At 39.4% G+C, this 23,477-nt stretch overlaps 1 long non-coding RNA gene across 1 annotated transcript in view; it reads right to left on the bottom strand.

Annotated features, from left to right (window-relative positions):
- Nucleotides 1–3,385: 3,385 nt before the first annotated feature.
- LOC140848135 (uncharacterized) overlaps nucleotides 3,386–23,477 on the bottom strand; it is a 108,228-nt gene continuing 88,136 nt past the window's right edge. The window contains exons 2-4 of the long non-coding RNA XR_012128682.1: nucleotides 19,846–19,950; nucleotides 16,990–17,032; nucleotides 3,386–3,459 (exon numbers count right to left, since the gene is read on the bottom strand). This is a non-coding gene — a long non-coding RNA (uncharacterized lncRNA). The remainder of the gene's footprint in view (nucleotides 3,460–16,989; nucleotides 17,033–19,845; nucleotides 19,951–23,477) is intronic.

Genomic DNA, 23,477 nt, shown 5'->3' with positions numbered 1-23,477 from the left:
GTTTAACTTTTCTGTTTCTTCCTTGGTCAGTCTTGGTAGGTTGTATGTTTCTAGGAAGTTATCCCTTTCTTCTAGGTTTTCCAGCTTGTTGGCATATAGGTTTTCATAGTAGTCTTTAATAATTCTTTGTATTTCTGTGGAGTCTGTCGTGATTTTTCCATTCTCATTTCTGATTCTGTTGATTTGTTTTGATTCTTTTTTTCTCTTAATAAGTTTGGCTAGAGGCTTATCTATTTTGTTTATTTTCTCAAAGAACCAGCTCTTGGTTTCATTGATTTTTGCTATTGTTTTATTCTTCTCAATTTTGTTTATTTCTTCTCTGATCTTTATTATGTTCATCCTTCTGCTGACTTTAGGCCTCATTTGTTCTTCTTTTTCCAATTTCAATAATTGTGATGTTAGACTGTTCATTTGGGATTGTTCTTGCTTCTTCAAGTGTGCCTGGATCGCTATATACTTTCCTCTTAAGACTGCTTTTGCTGCATCCCACAGAAGTTGGGGCTTTGTGTTATTGTTGTCATTTGTTTCTATATATTCCTTGATCTCTATTTTAATTTGTTTGTTGATCCATTGATTATTTAGGAGCATGTTGTTAAGCCTCCATGTGTTTGTGAGCCTTTTTGTTTTCTTTGTAGAATTTATTTCTAGTTTTATACCTTTGTGGTCTGAAAAATTGGTTGGTAGAATTTCAATATTTTGGATTTTTCTGAGGTTCTTTTTGTGGGCTAGTATGTGGTCAATTCTGGAGAATGTTCCATGTGCACTTGAGAAGAATGTATATCGTGTTGCTTTTGGATGTAGAGTTCTATAGATGTCTATTAGGTCCATCTGCTCTACTGTGTTGTTCAGTGCTTCCGTGTCCTTACTTATTTTCTGCCCGGTGGATCTATCCTTTGGGGTGAGTGGTGTGTTGAAATCTCCTAAAATGAATGCATTGCAGTCTATTTCCCCCTTTAGTTCTGTTAGTATTTGTTTCACATATGCTGGTGCTCCTGTGCTGGGTGCATATATATTTAGAATGGTTATGTCCTCTTGTTGGACTGAGCCCTTTATCATTATGTAGTGTCCTTCTTTATCTCTTGTTACTTTCTTTGTTTTGAAGTCTATTTTGTCTGATATTAGTACTGCAACCCCTGCTTTCTTCTCGCTGTTGTTTGCCTGAAATATGTTTTTCCATCCCTTGACTTTTAGTCTGTACATGTCTTTGGATTTGAGGTGAGTTTCTTGTAGGCAGCATATAGATGGGTCTTTTTTTTATCCATTCTATTACTCTGTGTCTTTTGATTGGTGCATTCAGTCCATTTACATTTTCGGTGACTACTGAAAGATATGTACTTATTGGCATTGCAGGCTTTAAATTCATAGTTACGAAAGGTTTGAGGTTAGCCTCTTTAGTATCTTACTGCGTAACTTAGCTCGCTTATTGAGCCGTTATAGACACTGTCTGGAGATTCTTTTCTTCTCTTCCTTCTTATTCCTCCTCCTCCATTCTTTGTATGTTGGGTGTTTTGTTCTGTGCTCTTTCTAGGAGTGCTCCCATCTAGAGCAGTCCCTGTAAGATGCCCTGTAGAGGTGGTTTGTGGGAAGCAAAATCCCTCAGCTTTTGCTTGTCTGGGAATTGTTTAATCCTGCCATCATATTTAAATGATAGTCGTGCTGTATACAGTATCCTTGGTTCAAGGCCCTTCTGTTTCATTGTATTAAATTTATCATGCGATTCTCTTCTGGCCTGTAGGGTTTCTGTCGAGAAGTCTGATGTTAGCCTGATGGGTTTTCCTTTATAGGTGACCTTTTTCTCTCTAGCTGCCTTTAAAACTCTTTCCTTTTCCTTGATCTTTGCCATTTTAATTATTATGTGTCTTGGTGTTATCCTCCTTGGATCCTTTCTGTTGGGGGTTCTGTGTATTTCCGTGGTCTGTTCGATTATTTCCTCCCCCAGTTTGGGGAAGTTTTCAGCAATTATTTCTTCCAAGATACTTTCCGTCCCTTTTCCTCTCTCTTCTTCTTCTGGTACCCCTATAATACAGATATTGTTTCTTTGGGATTGGTCACACAGTTCTCTTAATATTGTTTCATTCCTGGAGATCCTTTTATCTCTCTCTATGTCAGCTTCTATGCGTTCCTGTTCTCTGGTTTCAATTCCATCAATGGCCTCTTGCATCTTATCCATTCTGTTTATAAATCCTTCCAGAGTTTGTTTCATTTCTGTGATCTCCTTTCTGGTATCTGTGATCTCCCTCCGGACTTCATCCCATTTCTCTTGTGTATTTCTCTGCATCTCTGTCAGCATGTTTATGATTTTTATTTTGAATTCTTTGTCAGGAAGACTGGTTAGGTCTGTCTCCTTCTCTGGTGTCTCTGTGATCTTGGTTTGCCTGTAATTTTGTCTTTTCTTGGTAATAGGAATAGTTTGCAGAGCTGGGACTAGTGACGGCTGGAAGAACTTCCCTTCTTGTTGGTTTGTGGCCTTCCTCTCCTGGGAGAATAGCGACCTCTAGTGGCTTGTGCTGGGTAGCTGCATGCCAACAGGGCTTCTGCTTCCTGCTCGGCTGCTATGGAGTTTATCTCCGCTGTTGCTGTGGGCATGGCCTGGCTCGGGCTGCTGCTCCAAAGTGGTGGAGTTGTGTTGGAGGGGGAGCAGCCGGGAGGCTAGTTATCTCCGTAAGGGGCCTCCGTGCTCCCTGCAGCCCAGGGGATTAGAGTGCCCAGAGATCCCCGGATTCCCTACCTCTGGACTAAGTGTCCCACCCTGCCCCTTTAAGACTTCCAAAAAGCACCCACCAAAATGAAACAACGACCAAAAAAAAAAAAGGAAAAAAAAATGGCCACTCGTTTTTCTTTATTCTCTGGCACTAGCCTCAGGCACCTGTTCATGGGTCTTGCTGCCCTGTTTCCCTAGTATTGGGGTCTCTATCCATTTAAGACTTCCAAAAAGCACTCGCCAGAACAAAACAACAACAACAACAAAAAAAAAATGGCCACTCGCTTTTCTTTTCTTCTCCAGCGCCGGCCTCCAATACCTGCTCGCTGGTCTTGCTGCCCTGTTTCCCTAGTATTGGGGTCCCTGTCCCTTTAAAACTCCCAAAAAGCACTCACCACAACAAAACAACAACAAAACAAACAAACAAACAAACAAAAAAGGCTGCTTGATTTTCTTTTGACCTCTGGCGCCAGCCTCCGGTACCCGCTCACCGTTCTTGCTTCCCTGTTTCCCTAGTATCCAGGGCCCCACGCATGCACTGTGTCTGTGCTCTGGTCCGGATGGCTGGGGCTCGGTGTTCAGCAGTCCTGGGCTCCTTCTCCCTCCCTGCTGACTCCTCTCCTCCCGCTGGGAGCCGGGGGTAGGGGTGCTCGGGACCCACCAGGCTGGGGCTTGTATCTTACCCCCTTTGCGAGGTGCTGGGTTCTCACAGGTGTGGATATGGTCTGGATGTTGTCCTGTGTCCTCTGGTCTTTGTTCTAGGAAGAGTTGTCTTTGTTATATTTTCATATATATATGTGGTTTTGGGAGGAGATTTCCACTGCTCTACTCATGCCGCCATCTTTGAAAGATCTAGGCCCTGTTACTTTTATAAACATCTTGCCCTCCCAACTGTATTTTAAGGATGATTCCCCAGTTCTTACAATCACTTTGTTTATCCTTGATGCCCAAACAAATACCTAGGCCTTGAAAGATAGCCCTCCTCTCCTCTCCTTTCTCTCTGCAAAAAACGAAAGGTTTAGGCCTTCAAAAATTATAACCTAATGCTGAACAGTTATAAAAACCTTCTCCTGATTTCACATCCCCCTCACCAGTTCAGCTAGATAGATCTGCATGAGTAAAATTAACTGCGAGCATTTTACATGCAGGCCTATGTAAATGACTGATCATTTTCCTATTCACTTTCTCACTTAATCAAAACTGCCACACTATTACTTAGATATAATTATTGGTCCTAGACTCCTGATTTCTGAAAGGAAAACAATAAAACCCAAAAGGAAGTCACTGCCACTTTTTAAGACAGTTTGGCAATTTCTTACAAAGCTGAACACAGTCTTAACATATGATCTTGAAATCACATTCTTTGGAATTTACTAAAGGTAGTTGAAAACATGTCTACACAAAAGCCTGCACATGGATGTTTATAGCAGTTTTATTCATAATTACCAAAACTTGGAAGCAACCAATATGTCCTTTAGTAAGTGAATGGATAAATTGGGGTGCATTGACTGAGACAATGGATTATTATTCAGCACTAAAAAGAAAGAAGCTATCATGTCATGAAAAGAAATACTGAAAACAAATGCATATTACTAACTGAAAGAAGCCAATCTCAAAGGCTACATACTGAATGATCCCAATTATATGACATTCTGGGAGAGGCAAAACTATGGATATAGTAAAAATTCAGTGGTTACCAGGGGTTAGGGGAGGGAGCAATGAATAGGCAGAGCACAGAGGATTTTTTAGGGTAGTGAAAATACTCTCTGTGCTACTAAAATGATGGAAATACATATAATACCAAGAGTGATTTACCTAATGTAAACTATATGCTATGCATAATAATGGTGTTTCAATATACGATTATCAAATGTAACAAATGTATGACTCTCCTGGGGGATGCTGATAGGCTAGGGGAACTGTGCAGGGAATATACAGGAACTGTACTTTTTGCTCAACTTTGCATAACCCTAAAACTACTGCCAGGAACTGTATACTTAGTAAAGTGGTTAAAATAGTCATTTTTATGTAAGGCATGTTTTACCACCATAAATAGGAGGTAGACCATATTTACTGCATTTCATTTCAAAGATGAAATGTTTCTTAGTCTCACAAAAAATGATGGTGTGCAACCATCTTTAATCAACCAATAATCAAAGTTCTCCCTACCCATTTAAAGCCATTTTGCTTTAAAGAGTTGCTGGAGAGGAGACAAGAATGAATGAAGAGCTTACACACCAGAGGGCCCTAGATAATTCACTCTTCTTCTGAGCTACCAGCATGTGCCCCAAATGCACACTTTAGACTTAATGCCACAGGCCAAATATTAATCTTGATCCGTCCTAGGTGAAACTGCTTAGGGTTCAAAAACCAGTGGAAAAAGGTGAGCTAATACCTTTGCTCGGTTCATTTCTCAGGTTCAATGCTGCTGACATTGTAAAATGGCCACCATTCCCCCATATAATTGTAAGAGAACATGTTACCACCTGTAAAGTAATGTGTTACTCAGGTGCAGCCCCACATTCTCTGTCAATTTGTAGTTTTGTGACTCCTACAAGTTTTATTTCTCAGTGGACATTTTATATTATTACCTTTAGCCTGAGTGGTCTGGTCCCTGAGTATTGATTGCTTCAACTTCAGGGCCTATCTGTCACCTTTCTTTGCTAAGGAAGTGTCAGCCACACTCGGCTACTTGGTCTCTTGGGTGAGTGGCACTTGTCCATACCTTCAGCCTCAGGGACTCTGCATATGCCTCACACCCATTCCCACATTTGTCCTTCTTAGTTAACCTTTGCTGAGGGCTTAACTTATTGCGGTTTCCTCAGAGGTTTTCTTCTCTTCTTCACTCTACTCCGGCCAGCTTTCTCTAGCAGCATCGTCCTTTGTCTCCAGAACTTGTCTCAATGTGTCATTCTATATCTGTATGCTCATTTTTAAGTATCCATCTCCATGACAGGAATATAAAATCCATGAAGACAGGGACAATGTCTATCAAGTTCACCACTGTGTACTCAGTGCCAGACACACAGAGTGGCCTCAAACACTAGAATGAAGGGAAGAAGACACACACAATTCCATCTTCAGTTCCATAACAAAGCAAATGTGCACTGAGAAGGGTTAATAGGTACCCAACATTCTTTGAGACCAATATGCTACTGGAATATTCAGGTTGTCCTTTCTGCCAGAAAGCTATGCCTCCTATATTTTGGACACTTGGAAAACAAAGGATGCCAATTTGCAGTACGTGTTCCTGGGAAGAGAGCATGTGGAATCCACATAGCAGTCTCTACCCTAATTTTCCTGATGCTGCCTTTCCCAGAGTTCACTGTCATTAGACTGTCATGATATCTTTTCAAAAAATAAGCTCCCTCAGAAACACAGCTGAATCCAAATGAGGATGACGAGAAATCAGTCCTGTTAGGACCGTGAGGGCACTAGACTGGCCACTGCACAAGAGCAGCTAATCACATCTATTTTTAAAAGTCATTATCATGATCGGTGAGACTATTTGAACAAATAAAGTGAGAATATCAAAGAGGAACCTAGATTTTTATATTAGTAAATCCGGGTAAAGCATGATTAAAAATAAGTATTTAAAAAAGTGATTGCTCTCCTTTTCTCCACCACTGTGAGGTGTGCTGTTCATGCTGTTCCTCGCCATGTCCTCTCACAAGACTTTCAGGGACAAGTGATTCCTGCACAAGAAACAAAATCAGAATTGTCCCAGTCCCCAGTGGATTTGGATGAAAACTGGTAATACAATTAGGTACATAAAAAAGAAAGAAATCTTGCCATTTGCAACAACATGGATGGACCTAGAAGGTATTATGCTAAATGAAATAAACCAGGCAGAAAAAGGCAAATATCATATGATTTCACTTATGTGTGGAATAAACAAAACAAAACAGAAATAGACATGTAAACACTGAGAAGTGATTGGTGGTTACATGGGGGAGGGGTTAGGGTGTGTGAAACAGGTGAAGATGATAAAGAGGCACAAAATCTTAATCATATATAAATTTGTGGCATGAAAGTAGAGCATACAGAATATAGCCAATAGTTCCGTAACACTATTTTATGTTGACAGTAACCACACAACTTGGGGTGAGCATTTAATGATGTAGATTACTGTCAAATCACTATGTTGTATACTTGAAACCAATATAATATTGTATACCAACTATACTTCAGTAAATTACACATTGTATGCCTTTCTTCCCTCCCAAATATTCTATAATTAAGAATGAAAAAAATACAATTAACAAAAAAATATAACCCTTTGTTTTAACAATGCATGCATTTATACGTAAGTTTAACGAATCTGTCAATTGCTTTAGGCAGGAGTTTTGAGATGAGGGCCACTGTTTTATATACACTGTGTTCTTATTGATCAAAGGATTACACAGGATATCCTGACTAAGTTCTTAACATCAGGCCTTGGACTGAACCAAGATCTACCCTCGAAACAAATTAGGAGTCTTTTTTCTCATAGCATTGTCTCATTGGAAATGGTGTACATGTGGAAGTTAGCATCTACCTTGTTTGATATAAAACCTCTAATTGTTGGGACCATGTGAGAATGAAAGTGGCTTGAACTAAACTAGAATGGTCTAAAGGATTAGTGGGAAACTGAGGCCACAGCCTCTCTGTACTAAGGGGAAACACCTCTACCTTCCCTGTGTGGCAGCTATACGCATTCAGTGTAGGTGAGGAAGGCCAAAAAGCTGGGAATTTGGGTAGCAACTGGGCCTCCCAATGATGCTGTGCATGTAGCCTTGTGTCCATCTAAAAAGCTAAGAAAAGATGGCATCAGGTTCTCCCAAGTATGATTTCCATTTAGAATCATAACTATTGCTTAGCTGATGCAAATATACTAACTGAAGTCTTTTTTCTTTTGAAATGTGCTCTAATATTTGATGGTAATTTGTATACTTCCAAAAATATTATTACCCTTCACAGGAGGATTTTCATATGAGAGGAACACTATGTACAGATAGCAGATTATGCACTTGCATGGCTTTAAGAGACGCCAATTACAACATAGTTTGTGTGAATGTTTTGCATATTTTTCATTGCACAGCTCCAGGAGACAATAATTACATTGCCTTCTACATAAAGGGCAACTCCCAGAGTTGTACAGTGCACAACCTGCACAACCATAAAGGGCAGCCCTGGACCTACCTCCTTCTCAAGTTTGTTAGTTCTAAAATGGACCCTACCTTAGAGTAGAGAAAGCAAGGGTTTTTGTACTAAATGCTATTGGTGCGCTGCCTCATATCTCCTTGACTCACCCAAGTTCACCTGTAGCTATGGTAGACAGTCCCTGGAACATGGACACCATCCCAATTCAGGAATCGGTGTCTCTCGGCCTCTACCTGACTGCTCTCTCCTGCACCATGGGTGCACATGTGCTTGGCAGGCACAATCTAGATACATAGGAAAATAAATGCCCCATAGGGAGATTTCATGCATTTTGCACATAGTTTCTCAGAGGTTCCCCCAGAGAGCTGAGTCTTAGTTGTCTACAGGGCCTGCTGTTTTATGTATGCATTCTTCATCACCTTTTTCCTCTTTCCTGTCTCACTTTCTACACTTTCTTCTTTGTGCTTCCCTGCATTGTCCCCACCCCTGCCCCCAACCCTCTAACGCCACCTGAAAACTACCTGCATCCCAGTCTTTATTTTAGAAGAAACCCAAGTTAAAACAGATGCTCTTAGGAATCAAATGGCCTTAGTTGATTTTGTAACTTGAGTGCAGTCTCAGAGCTAAATTTTTGTTGAACAAATGAATGGATAATTCTTGGATAAAGCAATGGGCTGCCTCCACTGATCAAGGAGGTGAGGACAAAAAGAACTAATTAAGCAGTGAGTTCCCATACCTCAAACTGCATGTGTGACATGACAGAAAACTCAACTGTCCCTCATAAATACAACAAAGCATGCTCCATTCCATATGCAAATGAATGCTGCTTTATAGAGCATTGACATATTACACATTGTAATTTTTAGTGAGGGTATGAATAAGATACTTTGTAATTATGTTATAAAATGCTCCATCCACCCCACAAATTCTCTTCAAGCTCTTAAGAAACACCTGCAAACACCCTCATTCTGATTTTGGACACACAGACTCCAGATAATACAGGTTTGGAAAAAGTATGAGTGCATCTGCTTCCTAACCAGAGAAAGACATAAGACTCTGGGGACAAGGAATCATAAATCCATTTCTTTTTTTTATCCATTTCTTTGTTCTTAAAAATCATTCCTTTATCTCTGAGCCTCAACAAGGCTTTACTTTCTCTCTAATTAGTGAAGGAATACATGTGCAAAGGGTGTGAAATTAACACAGTGCATGCACAATCTCAATAAATAAACATGGAAACCTTTTCAGTGCACATCACTAGCTTCATTCAATTAGTGCAATGTTAAAACACCGCTGCATTGCATAACCTAACCTTTTAATTTGTGGAAAATTAAATGAAACAAGCAAACAAAAAAATAGCAAGTAAGAAAGCTTGACATTCTTCCTTCTCCAACAGAGTATTCAGCCAAACACGAAAGCAGCAGAATCTGTTTCCCATCTCAGAGCCCCTTCAGTCCTCATGGTCAACACCCATCCCCACCTGCTAGGATCATAATTTCCTCTTTGCAGTCAACTAACGCCTAAAATGTTTTGCTGATAGCCAAGGCACAAAGAGTGGTTTAACACATTCATGGCAAACATGTTATAAAAGCCCTAACTTTGCCTTATTGTGCACATGGCAGATGTTACTAATCTTTTGCTGAAACCCCATCACACTCCCTGTTAACAGACTGCTGCCAGGAACCAGCAGCAATCAGTCAGAGTTGGTACAAGAAAGTAATTCCTTCAGTTAATCTTTACTGAACTCCTACTATGTTTAACTCTAGGAACATAATGTTGAATAAATAATACCCTTGATGCCATGACACAGTGGTGAACAAAACAGTTAATATCCTAGCTTTTCCTAGAGTATTAGCATTTTATTAAGTGTCTTTAAAAACCAAAAACTGAAAATTCAAAAGAATGAAACTCCAGGAGTAAATAGTATTTTGGACTGCATACTCCACCAAATTACTATGCTTGGTATTTTCATGTAAGCTTCCAGCTATAAGGTCAGCAATTCTAGCATTGCATCATTAGGTCAATTATCTTATGATTGATAAAAATTCAGATACAGGAGAGGAAGGTAAATAAACTAAAGAAAGGAATTTAAGAAGATAAATAAAATTCCTTTCCCCTCTTTACTTCCTCCAAGATGTTGCATGACTATTATGTGCCAGATGCTAAGTTAGGAATGGGGATCCAAAGATGATTAAGCTTCATTCTCTGTCACTGTAATGCTCACAGTACAATGAGGAATATGGCATAATAAAGTGATGAACTCAGAATAGTACTGTAGAATACTAAGGCCTGAGATCACTGTATCAACTGAATAAGCCAACCCTAGGATGCAATCAATCCACTGCAGAACTGTTGGAGTAAATGTTCTGAAAGTAATGAACTACTTTTATGCTCTACACCACAAATAGTTACCATCTTTCTTTTTTTCTCTAGGCATAAGAGACATCCAGACAACAGAGAGTTAAAAACCTGTCCTGGTCCCTGCTTTTAAACTATATTACAAAGCTATGATAATCAAAACAGCAACGTATTAGCATAATGACAGATGCACAGATCAATGGAACAGGACAGAGAGAAATAAATCCATGCAGATATAGTTGATTAATTTACAACAAAGGAGCCAAGAATATCCAGTAGGGAAAAGACAGTCTCCCCAACAATCATAGAGGGAAAACTCATCAGCCACGTGCAGAAGAATGAAAATAGACCACTCTGTTACATCATATACAAAAACTAACTCAGAATGAATTAAAGACTTGAATATAAGACATGAAACCATAAATCTCATAGAAGAAAAAAGGCAGTAAACTCCTTGGCATAGGTCTTGGTCATGATTTTTTTAATTGGGCTCCAAAAACAAAAGTAGCAAAAGCAAAAACAAACAAGTGTAACTACAACAAACTAAAACACTCTGCACAGCAAAGGAAACCACCAACAAAATGAAATGAACCTAGCAAGTGGGAGAAAATATTTGCAAATCATATATCTGATTAAGGGGCTAATATCCAAAATATAAAAAGAATTCATATAACTCAATAGTCAAAAACATCAGGGAATCTAGTTTTTTAAATGGGCATATTTAAAGAGAATTTTTTCCAAAGAAAAAATACAGATGATCAACAGTAGCATAAAAGATGGTCTACATCACTAATCACCAGGGTAATGCAAATCAAAAATCATGATGAGGTATCACATCACACCTGTCAGAATGGCTATTATAAAAAAGCCTAGAAATAACAAGCATTGGCATGGATATGAAGAGAAGGGAACCTTAGTGCACTGTTGGTGAAATTGTAAATTGGTACAGCTACTGTGGAAAACAGTATGGAGGTTCTTCAAAAATTAAAAACAAAATAACCATATGATCCAGCAATTGCACGTCTGGATATTTATCCAAGAGAAATGAAATCACTAACAACAAAAGCAAAAATAAACAAGTGGAAGAGATATCTGTACCCCCAGGATTAATGCAGTATTATCTATAATAGCCAAGACAGGCAAACAACCTTAGTGTGCACTGGTGGATGAATGGATAAAGAAAATGTGCTATGTATGTATATGTGTACATAAAAACATATGTATTTATAAGTACACACACACACACACACACACAATGGAGTGGAATTCAGCCATAAAAAAGAATAAAATCTTGCCATCTGCAAGAACATGGATGGACCTCAAGGCTGTTATTCTAAGTGAAATGAGACAGAGCAATAGAGATAGCATATAATCTCATACGAGGAGCCTAAAAATAATGTTTATATTAAAAAATCAGGCTCATAGATACAGAGAACAGATGGGTGGTTACCAGACATGGGGGGTGAAGGGTGGGAGAAACACAAGGTGAACTGCTCTTTCCTTTATTTCCTTTTCCTCTCTTACTTCTTTCCTTCCTCCCTTCCTCTCTTTCTGTCTTCTCTCCTTTCTTCCTTCCTTTCTTTCTCTTTTTTCTCTCTTTCTTTCTTTTAGTTCAATGTCTGAGTCAGGGAGGATCTGGGTCAGAGTCGTGGTGATAAGGCTCAGGATCAGACTGAGTGTCGGATGACCGACAGCGTCAGGGAAGCTTCAGAGTCAGTGTCAGCTCAAGGATAAAAGTTGGAATCAGTGTCAGGACGAACACCAGGGTCAGAGTGAGGTCCACATGAGGACTGTGGTTAGGGTCAGAGTCAAGAAGGTGGTGGTCTAAATGGGGATAAGGAGAAGATCCCTTATCTCCAGATGGGCATGAGGTTGCAAGTTAGGATCAAGTGCCAGATGCATAGTTATTTTGAGATGGGGGTGGTTATGGGTCAGTGTACATATAAAGATCAAGGTTAGTGCACACAAAGGTAATGTCAGGGTGAGGGTGAAGTTCAGGAGAAGGTCAAGGTCAGATTCAGCATGAATGTCAGAGTAAAAGTCAAGATCAAATCTTGGCCATGGACAGGGTCAGAGTCTGAGAGAAATGGTGGTCAGCAGCAGAGTTAAGAGTATACATTTCAGGAAAAGGGTCAGGTTGATAGTGTCAGGTTGATTACCAAGGAAGTCAGGGTCATGTTGAAGGACAGGGTGAAGGATAGTCAGGTAAGGTGCAAGGTCAGGTTCAAGATCAAGATCAATATAAGTATACAGGGTAAATTAAGGTCAGAGTAGAGTGATAATTGGGTATGGCCAAGTTCAGGGTGAGAATAAGAATCATGGTTAGGGTAAAAACCTGGTTCAGGTTTAAAGTCAGGGGGATTATAAGGTTTTAGGTGAAGGTCAGAGTCACATGCAAATGAGAGTCAGGGTGATTATCAGATTCAGGGGAAAGCTCATTGTGAGAGATCAGGTTAAAGGAAAGGGTGAGGTTACTGGTGTATGTCAGCATGGTATGAAGTTTTAGAGTAAAGATTAAGTGAAGGCTCCGGGTCAGGGTGAAATTCAGTGTAAGGTAGGTAGCAGGAGGGACAAAGTGAGAGAAGAGTAAATGTTAAGGACAACTTCAAAGTTGAGTTCAGAGTGTCAATCAGGGATTAAATCTTGGTCAATGTTAGGGTCAGGATAAAGGTCAATTTCAGGGTAACTTCTGGTGGATAGCAAAGTCAAAGACAGTGTCCAGATGATGTCAGAGTCAGCTTGAGGGGTGGTCATTAAAAGGGTTAATATGAGGGTCATGGATAGAGTACGGTCAGTTTCAGAATTTGATGCAGGCTCAGGATCAGGATGACAGTCAGGGTCAGGTTGAGGATAGTGTCAGGGTCAGGTTGAAGGTGAGGGTCTTCCCGAGAGTCTGCATGAATGACAAGTCACAGAGAAGGTCACAGCCAGGAGCACTGCAAGGGTGGGAGTGAGGGTCAAGGTTAGGGATGTAGGTTAGCTCAGGATAAGGATCACGGTAAGGATAGCATGTCAGAGTTAGTGTCAGTGCGAAGGTTAGATCAGGGGAAGTTTCAGGTCTATTTCATGAACAGGGTCAGTGTGAGAGTGAGGACAAGTGGGGGCACCAGAGTGTTGGGGTCAGGTTCATGGTAGGGGTAGGTTAACCTTCAGGCTCTGCACTGTGTGAAGGTGAGACTTTGGGTCTAAGAGTGAGGGTCAGATTCAAGGTCTGGGTCAGCATGAATGTCAGAGTCTAGGTAAGGGTCACAGTGTCTGGTAAAGGTCAGAGTCAGGTTAAAGTTCAGTTTGAGGTTTAGTGTCAGAACTGGGGGAAGACGAGGGTTAAGGCAGAGTAAGAGTCAGGGTTAGTTTCAAGATGAGGGTGAGAGATGGAATGAGGGTAAGGGTGATTCTAAGGTTCATGGTCAAGTTCAGGGTAAGAGTCAATGTGAATTTTAATGTCTCCATAAGGATGAGAATCACAATTAGGGTCAGAATCATGTTCATAGACATGATGAGGTTCAGATTCAAAGTCAGTCTAAGTGTCAGGTTCAGTTTGAGGATCAGTCTGACCCTGACCATGCCCAGAAGTGACCTTGATTATCGCCCTCCACTGTAAACACCCTGATCCTAAAGTGACCTCGACCCAAGTACTACTTTAATACTGACCCTAATCCTGAAGTTTACTCTGAATCTTACCTGACGCTGTCACTCTGAGCAAGCACTGCCTCTGACCTTGATGCTGAACCACTGATCCTATCAGGCTGACACTTAACCTGAAATCGCTCTGACAATCCATGACCATCATCTGACCTTGACCCTGACTTGGATCCTCACGCTGATTCTGACCTGACCTTCACCCTGAATCTGACCCTGATGTTTTCCTTGAACTTACTCGCAAACTCACCATTTCCATAACCTTAACCCTTACCCTCACACCTCCACTAACTCAGAATCTGCCCCTAATCTCATAGTAACTCCATCCTGCACCTGACCCTAACCCTGACCCTACAGCTTCAGCCTCACACTGACCGTACCTCTGACCACTAACCTGACATTGACACCCACCCTAACTCTGGCCCCTCTTACATTTTCCCTAACCTAGACATTCATCTTCACTCCACATCTGACTATGATGTTCATCAAAGTTTGAAATCTACCTTCACACTGACCTTGACTCTGTCGTTCACTCTGACAATGCCTCCTTATCCAATCTAACACTAACCCTGATCCTCCCTTGATCCTGATCCTGACCCTCAACCTGATGTTGATCTGACCTTGAACCTCACCATGACCTAACTTCAATATTCTTGCCCTAAACCCTGACCTTATCCTTCACTGTGTCCCTGATAACTACCCTGACAGACTTTATTCTGAACCTGACTCTGACACTCACTGCACTCTGACATTAAAGTGACTTTACCATTACCATGACCTTGCCTGGGACACTGTATCTGACCATCTCTTGATCCTCACTCTGACAATAAACCCTTCACTGACCATGAGCCTTATTTTGACCCAATGCATACTTTTAGCCTGATCATGATACTAAAATCCTGAACCTTACTGTGACCCTGAAGCTCACACTCACTGGGACAAAGCTTGGCCCTGAACTTTGCCTTCACATTCATCCTGACCTTGAACTTGGCCTTAAAATTCCTCTGACCCTCACCCTCATCCAGACTCTATTCCTTACCATTATCCTGACACTGACTGTTACACACACCTTGAACTTTATTCTAACCCTCACTATGTTCCTGACACAGTATTTGATCCTGACCCTCACTCTCAGCTTGACCCTTACTTTTCCTAGTCTGTGATCCTGACCTTCACCTTGGTCTTGACCCTTGCACTTGCCCTGTTGCTAACACTAATGCTGAATCTGACCCTCACCTGACCCTGACACTAATACTCTTACTTTCACAATGGCCCATTTTGACATGGACACTTACCTGAATTCTCCCTGTCCTCTGACCCTAGGCTCATTTTGACTCTGACCCTCTCCCAGTGATCTTTACTTTAACCCCCACGTAAACCTGATCATCATCACCCTGATCTTGACTCTGACTCAACACTGACCCTCAACATGACCCTTGCCCTTTTCTGCCCTTCACCCTGACCATGACCCTGCATCAGACACTTACACTGATCCTGACCCTCATCTTCACTTTCTCCATGACCCTACCCTCAATCTGACCCTGACGCTGACATTGCCCTGACATCGTCTCTGGCCTTTTCCTGCCTTGTACCTTACTTGACAATCATTCTGACTCTGACCCTGAGAATACCCAGATTGCAACCCTGATATTGACCCTGACCTTTATATTACTCTCTCACCCTGGACCTAATCCTCACTCTACTTTAATTCTGATCTGACCCTGACCCTAATTATACCTTGACTCTTGTCTTATGCTGATAATGAGCCTGACACTGACCCTCACCCTGACTCTCCCCTGAACAGTGACCCCACATTCCCACTTTGTCCTTTAGCATAATACTAACCAGGTCCTGTAATTAATACTAAGCTTCATCCGCAAATGGACCCTTACTTAACCCTCACCCTGACTCTGACCTCGCCTTCACACTGCCACTGACCCGTGTACTGTATCTGACCATTCTCAACCCTCACTCTGACAATAAACCCTTCACTGACCATGACCCTTGTTTTGAGCCTGACACACACTCTGACCCTGATCCTGATGCTAATCTTCATGCTTATTGTGGCCCTGAAGTTACGCTCACCAGTACAATGACACTGGCTGACTCCCTCAGCCTGTCCAGGACCCTCTCTCTGAGACAAAGCTTTGCCCTGACCTTTATCAATATCCTGACCGTGACCCTCATCCTGAGGCTGACACTCCCTATCATTGTGAAATACCTGATCAATACCCGATTCTGACCCTTGCCTCTCACTGACTCTGAGCCCTGTGATGGCCCTGGCCCTGGTGTGAGCCTTGCCATCACCAAGATGAGTTTGAATATGAAATCTTGTACTCTTACACTCTAGTTTCATCTAGATTCCATGTAAAGTATGACAAGAATAGATTTTTGAGACCCATGTAACTTCTGAACTTGCTTATACTTTTGTCACATGGTTTCACATGTGCTGCATTGATTTGTATTACTATGGTCTACCTCAGAGTAAGGAAGTGCAGTGGAGAAAAATGTGGTTCTCATTGATTTTTCTCATGTAAAGCATGGGTTCAGCTCTGTTGATTCTAACAATCACTGAGCATTTTTTAGAGACCAATGTTTGATTCTGAGCTTGGTTTCTTTACTGCCTGTCTGTATACATACATACAACTTTCACTATATTTGCTTCAACTTTCAGTAAGAAGCTACTTCTGAGAACCTTATGTAAACATAAACTTGTTTTCACATACACAGCTTAGATTATCCTTACCTTGTTCTGACCCACAGGAAGAAAAAGCAGTTGAGATGAAGTGCATTTCTGAATTTTGTTCTTTTCCTTACATAAATCTTACATATATTTCAGTAGGCAAACAAGAAGTAGTATTGAAGAGAATCGATATTGGTGCAAACCAGCTCAGCTCAGACATTCATTAGAAAGTCCTTACTGATCACTAGTGTAAACGGGAAAGCATCAGAGCACATTCATTTCAAAGGCACATTCTTACTTAAAAAAAAAAAAAAAGGATGCAAAACATTGTTTATAAACCATAATTTAATTCACTCTTTATTTCTTAAAATATGAAAATGCCTTTGAGTGATAAGACATATATGTTTGTAATCGCCTCCTCAAAAAAATTTTAAAATAATATGAGATAATACTCATAAAAAATTACCTGGATGATTTTTAACTTTCTGTCCTCTAGGTGTCACTTATGTCTACAGAAAAAGAAAGAAAAGAATGATTGCTTCAGTTTAAGTAATAATTAATGTAGATAGTTGATTATTCTGGGCACAATAAATAGAGCTCCTACTTGATTTTCTATTATTAAATAAGTTGTTGCAGTTCATTTGCATAATAAGCTTAATTATATATATATAATATATATAATATAATGTAGTATAATTAAATTACATATTAAAGCTATACTTAAGAACTTTATTATCTAATTACACACATGTATCCACAAAGTACCCAATTACAGGACTGGCCCCATTAACACCCAATCTAGAGCAAACCTAGACTTCTTTAGGTCTTCCTCAAATTACCCAAAAAAAGACCAAATTCATAATAGGTACTTTCTAATGCCCTTTTATTGAGACCCCTATGGTTCCCAGGGGGTACATTCTCCCTCAGTGCAACCAGTAATTAGCCCCATTTATCCAATCAATCAAGGTATGTTCCCAGGAGTCTTTGACTCAAGGGCATTGACAAGTCAAATACACACACGGACATAGGACTTGTAGAGTCAGTGTGGCCAGGGTTAAAATACCTTGCTTTTATCTTACACAGTTTTAAAATAATAGGAGATAAAGTCTTATTAAAAAAAACAAACTGAATGATTTTAAACTTTCTGTCCTCTGGATACCATTTATGTCTACAGAAAAAAAGAAAGGGTTGATTATCTTAATAAAAGATACTAATTAATATAAATGTTGATTAGGTAAAAGGATTACAGAGATTTGCATAGGATTACAGGCCTATGCATAGAACAATTGTATTTTTTTATTAAAGCATCATTGATAAACAATCTTATGTTTGTTTCAAATATACAACACAGTGGTTCAACAGTTACTCATATTATTAAATCCTCACCCCCACTAGTGGAGTTACTATCTATCAATGTAATAAGATATTACATAATCATTGACTATATTCTCCATGCTGTACTACTATCCCCGTGACCAACTTTTATTGTGACTGTGAATTATTGTGCTCCTTTATCCCCTTCACCCGGTCCAATGCCTCACCCTTGGTAACCTCTAGTCCCTTCTCAGCATCTATAAGTCTACTATTTTGTTCCTTCTGTTTTGCTTTGTTTATATACTCCACAAATAAGTGAAATCATATGGTATTTGTCTTTCTCTGCCTGGCTTATTTCACTGAGCATAATACCCTCTAGATCCATCTATGTTGTTGCAAATGGCAGGATTTCTTTTCTTTTTACAGCTGAATACTATTTCACTGTGTATATGTACCACTTCTTCATTATCCATCTATTGATGGATACTTAGGTTGTTATAGTATGGCTTTGCAAATAGTGCAGTGATAAACATAAGGGTACATATGTCTTTTCAAGTCAGGGATTTTGTTTTCTTCATGAAAATTCCTAGCAGTGGAATTACTGGGTCAAATGGTATATCTATTTTTAGTTTTTTGAGGAACCTCCATATTGCTTTCCACAACAGTTGTACCAATTTACATTCCCACCAACAGTATAGGAGGGTTCCCATTTCTCTGCATACTCGCCAACATTCCCTATTTCTTGTCTTTTGGATAGTGGCCATCCTAGTTGGTGGGAGGTGATATCTCATTGTGGTTTTATTCTGCATTTCCCTGATGATTAGCAATGTGGAGCATCTTTTCATTTGTATTTCACCTTTAGAGAACTGTCTTTTCAGGCCCTCTGCCCATTTTTTTATCAGGTTGTTTGTTTTTTGGGTGTTGAGGCATATGAGTTCTTTATAATTTTGGATGTCAACCCTGTATCAGATAAGTCATTTATGAATATATTTTCCCATACTGCTGGATGGCTTTTTGTTCTGCTGATGGTGTCCTTTGCTGTACAGAAGCTTTTAGTCTGATGTAGTCCCACTTGTTCATTTTTTATTTTGTTTTCCTTTCCAGAGGAGATGTGTCCAGGAAAAAAATTGCTCATACTTACGTTTAAGAGATTTTTGCCTATGTTTTGTTCTAAGAGTTTTATGGTTTCATGACTTACATTAAGGTCTTTGATCCATTTCGAGTTTACTTTTGTGTATGGGATTAGACAATGATCCAGTTTCATTCTCTTACATGCAGCTGCCCAGTTTTCCAAACACTAGTTGTTGAAGAGGCCGTCTTTTCCCTACTGTATATTCATGGCTCCTTTATTGTATATTAATTGACCATGTATATGTGGGTTTATATCTAGGCTCTCTTCTGTTTCATTGATCTACGGGTCTGTTTTGTGCCAGTACCAAACTTTTGATTACTGTGGCTTTGCAGTAGAGCTTGAAGTCAGGGAGTGTAATCCCACCAGCTTTGTTCTTCTTTCTCAGGATTGCTTTGGCTGTCCAGGGTGTTTGTAGTTCCATATGAATTTTAGAACTTTGTTCATTGAAGAATGCTGTCGGTATTTTGATAGGTATTTCACTGTAAATTGCTTTGGGCAGGGTGGCCATTTTGACAACATTAGTTCTTCCTATGAGCATGGGACAGATTTCCATTTATTGGTGTCTTCTTTAATTTCTCTCATGAGTATCTTATAGTTTTCAGAGTAAAGGTCTTTCACCTCCTTGGTTAGGTTTATTTTTAGGTATTTTTATTATTTTTGATGCAATTGTAAATGGGAGCTGTTTTCCTGATTTTTCTTTCTGCTAGTTTGTTGTTAGTATATAGGAATGCAACAGATTTCTGTGTATTAATTTTGTATCCTGCCACTTTGCTGAATTCATTTATTAGTTCTAAAAGTTTTTTGGTGGACTCTTTAGGGTTTCTATATATAATATCATGTCATCTGCAAATAGAGACAGCTTAATTTCTTCCTTACCAGTTTGGATGCCTTTCCTCTCCTTGTGTTGTCTGATTGCTGTGGCTAGGACCTCCAGTACTATGTTGAATAAAAGTGGTGAGAGTGGCCATCCTTGTCTTGTCCCTGATCATAGAGGGAAAGCTTTCAGTTTTTTTATATAGAATAATTGTATTTTTAAAGCTACAGTCAGACACTTGAAATTAACACTTGTCTGTTTACATATCCATGTATGCCTAAATTCATACAACTAAATGTATATCAACTGATCCTTTACTAAAGTTTGCTGCATAAATAATTTACAATAAATTAGATTTTAGGTCTTTCATGGAAAACTGAGTTATGACCAGATCCTTAGAGGTTTCTTGTCACCAAATTACTCGATGCTTTAATTCTCAATGTTTTTTGCATACCTTTCCACTATTCTTTTCAGACTCCCTTGGATAGCCTTAAGTTTAGTCCTATTTTAAAATGCTATCACAAGTTTTAATTCACACCTAAAATATGGAGCACATCACCCGCAGGTGGAGATGCCAAGTGTGGTGGGCTCCTGGTGCCTCAGCAACCCCCTTTCAGATGTGCCTCACCGGCAGCCCAGCACAAGTGCGCTCTTACAAAAAAACAGGTGGTCTGAATGCGATGCTTATGTGAGGCCTGACTCTGCCTCCCATGTCGTTCTTTCTTTTGAGGAAAGACATGGATGCAATCGATCTCTCTGCTAATGCCTACCCTTGCTGGGCCTCCAAAGCAGGTGCCCTTGGACTGCTGCAAGCTCACTCGAGCAAGCCTTCTGCAACCTGCAATAGAGCAGCCAATGCTTCTGCAATAGTCCAAGCCAGCTCCCTAGTCAGACAGGGGGCTCTTCCCCGAATGTCAGTAACAGGCAAGGTCAATGGGATTGCAGTGGGAATTTCCCAGCAATAGTGAGTCCTGACCGCTCAGGTTCCCAGTATTGTGTTCAGGGGCAGGGGCTCCTCTCTGCAAACTTTGCCAAGAATGGCAGTCTGGCCTACTCCTGAGCATGCAGTTGGGGAACAGTTGGAGAATGATTTAGACCCATAGAATTAAATTGCAAAACATGCTGGGTAGTGTAAAACTTCTAATCTCTCACTGGACTGTGTGTAAAGGAGGGGGACTGAGGTAAGCAGACAGATTTTTTGCAGCTCTCTCCTGGGGGTAGGACTGCAAGAGGCACGGTTGGGCCTCCAGGTAGACCACGGGGTCCAAGCACTTGTCCTTTAAGAATAAGGAGACAATGTATGGGTCACAGGAACAGTTGCTTATAACTATGAAAGCTAATGGTAGTTTTGGTGGTGGCAGTTGAAGAGTTTTTGAGAGCTTTGCTAATTTTAGTTTAAAATTACATTATTTTCTCTATTGTTCTTGAAGACTTAGAGATGATGATAAGGACAGAGAAGTTTCTGTGTAAATGTATTTAATCTCGATACTAGTAAAATGAACGTCTCTGTCATTAGAGACGTAAGTGGGCATATCCCAGGTAGGAAAACAAAACCCAGCCACCCCCACCCCCCACCCCATGGACACAGCTCTCCAGCAAGAAACACGTAGTGCACCCTGAGAATGAATACACAACGAATGGAACATATTTCTAGTTCATTCCAAAATATATTTATATGAATCCATTTGGAAGTATTTAAAGGGCCTTAAGGTCCTTGGTTTCTATCCGTGACCCACCCTGTCCATTTTATCAGCTTTGTGTGGTTGGCTGGTAAGCCTGGCTTTGGAAACATTCTTGACATCTTCATCTAAAAATAGGGCACCAGTGTTGGTTTAACATTGTTGCTGATTTATCTTTGCCTTATGGGTAATATCAAGAAGAATTTTTGTTAAATTCTATTTACAAGCATTTTGTACTAATCAGTTAGCTACTCTGAGATGTAACAATCATCCTAAATTGAATTAGAGACTTGTTTCTGACAGTTAGTAACAGCCTCTTTGAATTTCTCCAAGACTTTTGCTGTCATGTGATTATAAATGTATTTATCTAGGTTAATACTGTTTAACACAGCGGTCAGCTAAAGCATTCCTGTGAAATTCTAGGTCTTTGACTTTTATTTTTATTATGGCTATTTCCTTAGGTAATAGCAAAGCACCTGAAAGTTCCCTAATGTATTGTCCAGTTTATACAGGTTTTTCAAAGTTAGACATACCTTTGTTTCTAAATGATTCTGAATTTGTGGACTATCTCAAAAGCACATTTAGTATCAGCATAAATATGTATACTTTTATCTTTTGTGAGCTGGCAACCTTGAGTGAGGCCAATTACACTGGTCATCTGAACTGACTTAATTTCTGGAAATTGTCTATACCTAAAAGGTGAATTTAACTCTGATAGCATTCTTAACTTTGAACAAATAGAATTGGATCAAGACTTTCCAAATAGTTAATGGTGACAAAAAGGAACTTCTGTTGGTCTAGGCATAAATAACAAGTCATTTTACACAAAAGGCCCAAATTCTGATTTTACTCTTTGGGTACATTACTTATGTAACAAATTGTAGTAAAGGCTATATACCTTTTTTGTATGCATCAAAATGTATAAAGATATAAAACATAAATAGGTAATAATCTAAAGTATAGCTTTAAAATAAAATTATCAAGATAAATACAGCAATAAACCATCTCAAATTTATTATGTGAATAAACTGCACAACTTAGAAATAAACAGAAAATTACATCCTATATAAGTACCCATATCTCTCTGCAATACTTGTATCTAGGATAATCAATTCCCAAAATACATTCTTTAATTAATTATTCTTTTTTTTTTCTCTCCAGACATAAGAGATACCTAGAGGACAGAGAGTTAAAAACCACTCAGGTAATATTTTAGGAGCATTTATCTCACATTAATTAAAAGCTTTGAGAAGACAAATACAAACTTATATGTATTACTGTCAAAAGGAATTTATATATTTTGTTAATCATGGACATTTTAATAACAAGAGGTCAATTAAAATTATGTTTAGTTAACAGCATATTTTTACTGCTTTTTTTTTCATTTTAATAATAAGGTGCCTTTGAAATGTGTTTTGCTGCCCTTATGTTTATCTTGCTTTATTCTGAAACGTAATAGGAGATACTTTTTAGAGGAAAGTCTGACACTGAGCTTGTTTATATTCATATAGATTCTTTTCATTACTACTGCTTAGACGCTTCCTTATTTGCTGTACCTCACAGTAAGGACGTGCCTTTGAGATGAATGACACACATTCATCTAATTTTGTGTTCATTTCAGGTTATTCTAAAACTAGTTGATTTCAGGTTATTCTAAAACATTTCTCTCAAAAGAAACTAAGGAGTTTCTTTTGAGAGAAATGTCTGAGACTGAGCTTCTTTGCACTTGCACAGATTTTTAAAAATTCTACTTCTGCTTGCTTGCATCAAAGTGCATGTAAGATTTATATGACCAAAATAACCCTCGGAAATTCACATTTATCTCCACTGCATTTTTCTGTGAGTTACAACAAGATAAGAAGAATTGAATATATATCCAATCCATATATATGAAAATGAGTTCAGATTTATACATCGCTCTCCACAGTAACTTCATATTGTAAGTTGAAGCAAATATTATTGAAAATCATATTTGTGTGAGCAGACTAGGAGTAGAAAATAAATCAGACATTAGT

The sequence above is a fragment of the Manis javanica genome, chromosome 3 (genome assembly GCF_040802235.1).
Source record: "Manis javanica isolate MJ-LG chromosome 3, MJ_LKY, whole genome shotgun sequence".
Classification (NCBI taxonomy): Eukaryota; Metazoa; Chordata; class Mammalia; order Pholidota; family Manidae; genus Manis; species Manis javanica.
Note: the sequence above shows the minus strand (reverse complement) of the source record. Positions and strands in the feature narration are given on the sequence as shown.